Raw genomic sequence first — 3,353 nt, 5'->3', positions numbered from 1 at the left:
TTTCTCTAAAAGAAATGGAAAAACTTTCAAAATACAAAGACCTGGAAATAGAGATAACTCGAATGTGGAGTCTAAAAACAGAAACAATTCCTATCATAGTAGGTGCCTTAGGTATAATAAAAAAATATTCAGACAAATACATAACAAAAACACCAGGACTTACAAATATATATAACATACAGAAAATTGCACTACTGGGTACTGCACACATTCTATGCAAAACACTTTCAATACAGTAAAGATAAGAGCACCACAGCAAACCACAGCACATACCCAAGGCGCACAGAGCTGCGCTCGGTAGTGAAGTGAAAGCACGTTATAAAAATAAAACTACTGAACAATAATAATAATAATAATCTGATGACTTAGTTTCAACTTATCAAAAAAGTTTTCTGGTACTCATACAAAATACCATTAGAAAATGATAGCGTAAAATTTTTATGGAACTTTAACAAACAAAGAAAGCAACAAGTGGTACACCATCCTGATATTATTTTCCATTACAAATGTATGTTATTTATTGATATAACAATATCAAATGGCTATAATGTTGTGCAGAACAGATTTAAATAGCTAAGGATTTATAAACATTATAGAACTGAATTAAAAAATATTATGGTAGTTAAGAGATGTGTCTATCATCCTCTTGTAATTGGAATGATACACCTTTTTGTAAATACATGGATGGGGCTACCTATGTGGATAAACAAAGGCAGATTCTAGAAAATAACAATACTAGAGTCTATAACCATTCTCACACAGCACTGTTATCCTTGAACGTTTGTATGCACTTATTTCTTTGTGAACTAAGAATGGAATATAAAAACAACATTAATAACTAAATGATTGCAGTAAATATCACAATTTCTTCTATGTTGTGTGAGTATTTCACCACCTGATGATATCAATTCCTGCATCAACAGCATTACTTAACGATTAAGACATAAAAAGGTGCTGGTGTATTAGAGATCTGCCTAACCTAAGTCTGTATGTGAAAACAGATGCTAAAATGATGATGATGATGACAATGAAGGTAGTGACAGCAGCAGTGGTGACAGAGGATGAGCATGTTAGGGTAGTGGTCATCATGATCATTTAATGATTTGAACTCAGGAGTTCATTCATTCAAGATTAATTTTTAACAAGGCTTACTTAGCTTTTCATTCTTCATGGTTCATTGATGTACTCAGATTAAGAAGTTTAAAATTTCTTAGGGAAAAGAAGGCAATATAGCGTCATTTCCAAAAAGATATTAACACAGGTTTTAAATATTCAGTCTCAAAAATAACACTATTGTAATTTAAAGCAATTAAAGAGCTGGTATGTAAGATACTGCCTTAAATATATACTCAGTTCTGCTATTAAATTTCTATAACCATTTCTATCTATTCTCATGTTCTACACAATTAATAACCATCATTTATATATATATATATATATATATATATATATATATATATATATGCCATGTTTATTTTTATAAAACTGTTTCAGTTTATAATGTTTACCATCTCTGGTTTCTATCCTCAAATTATAGTACTGACAATACTTGATCTTTGATATAAAAATGATAATTCAGATATGGCTTTACTCTATGAATTTAACCACACAATCTGTAGCAAAAGTGTCTATCAAAGATAACAATAAGTAATATATTTTAGCTCTTCAATATTGCTGCACTGATTAAATTGGGAGTAAGTTTATTACATTTTTATCTAAAATTGCAGTCCTGACACAACACAACCACTGATGACAGAATATTATCTGAAATCATGCAACCACAAATGTTAGAATATCTCAACACTGCACCACCACCACCACAGCAAGCAACAAGCAGTAGCAGCAGCTGCCACTGCCACCACCACCATCATCATCAGCCTATTTTGCCATGCTTTCATGGATTTTCTTTAGCACAAGATCTTGCTATTTATTGCAAACACTTATCTCCTTCATGCAGTTCAGCCTCCTGAGATTATCTTTCACTTCTGCAAGTGTCTTTCGCTTGAATCATTTGGCATTTATTTACCCAACAATAACCTCCATATACATCACATGTCCACACCTGCACAGTCTCCACTTTTGCACATTACAGCCTACTTCTTTTATACCTAACTTTTCTCTCAATTATTTTGTGATCCTGCATTCATCCATGCTATCATTACATATCCAGCAGAGCATGCTTGCCTCAATTTTGTATCCAATTTTCATGTATCCTAGCATTCGATGCCCATGTTTTATTACCATGCAATGTCATATTTCATATGCAAGTATCGTAGAATCTGTTCTTTGCTTGGAGAAAGATTCCCTTTGTTACCATCAGAGGTAGCAGCTCCCTAAACATTTTTCATCTTGTTCTAACCAAGGTTCTTTATTATACTTTCATAATACCCATCTCCACTAATTATGTTGACTAGGCAACAGAAGCTGTTGTAATCAAGGGAACATCACAAGCATCTGATGGAATTAATTTCATTGGAATTCTTATTGCTAACCACTCCAAGCACTTGCTACATACAAAGTCATTCACTGCCAAATTGCCCACTCAACTTCTTCTACACTCATAGTTTAAAGTGGGTACACTATGGAATTGTTACCAACTCCTTTCTTGTCAAACAAATATGGATACTTCCCAGATAGCAGTACAGTCCTATTTCATTTCCTGCTAACTAAAATGTTTGCTAAGTTAGCTTTGAAATTCCTTTAATCCTTTGACCTATGAAAACTAGGTCATCAGCCTACAGAAGTTCTCATGAACAATCAATATTGATCCCCTTTATTATGGCCTGAAGAAGTAAATAAACAGGACGGGATACTTATCTGTATGCTAAATACATTGCTAGCTCTTGCCTTGCAGATGGCATCTCTGTATATAACTTGCATGGCTCTCACAAGCCAGTCATCTATACCTAATTTCCTTGGTTACAACTAGACTACCATGAGTAATGCTGTCAAAAGATGAACAAATGCAAATTATAGTGAGTTGCTCTTGACAAAGAAATTTTTTGAACATCAGATAAGCACAGAACTACCCATCATCATCATCATCATCATCATCATCATCATCATCATTATCATCATCATCATCGTTTAACGTCTGCTTTCCATGCTAGCATGGATTGGACGATCTGACTGAGGACTGGTGAAACCAGATGGCTACACCAGGCTCAAATCTGATTTGGCAGAGTTTCTACAGCTGGATGCCCTTCCTAACGCCAACCACTCAGAGAGTGTAGTGGGTGCTTTTACGTGTCACCTGCACGAAGGCCAGTCAGGCGGTACTGGCAACGGCCACGCTCAAAATCGTGCATTTCATGTGCCACCCACACAAGAGCCAGTCCAGGAGCACTGGCAAC

General features: G+C 34.9%; 1 protein-coding gene across 4 annotated transcripts in view; it reads right to left on the bottom strand.

Annotated features, from left to right (window-relative positions):
• Positions 1-3,353, bottom strand: part of LOC106876034 (uncharacterized) — an 85,072-nt gene that overhangs the window by 45,363 nt on the left and 36,356 nt on the right. The gene's annotated exons all lie outside the window — the stretch shown is intronic.

This window comes from Octopus bimaculoides, chromosome 3, assembly GCF_001194135.2.
Source record: "Octopus bimaculoides isolate UCB-OBI-ISO-001 chromosome 3, ASM119413v2, whole genome shotgun sequence".
NCBI classification, from domain to species: Eukaryota; Metazoa; Mollusca; class Cephalopoda; order Octopoda; family Octopodidae; genus Octopus; species Octopus bimaculoides.
The sequence above is the reverse complement of the archived record's forward strand: the minus strand, read 5'-3'. Positions and strand labels throughout refer to the sequence as shown.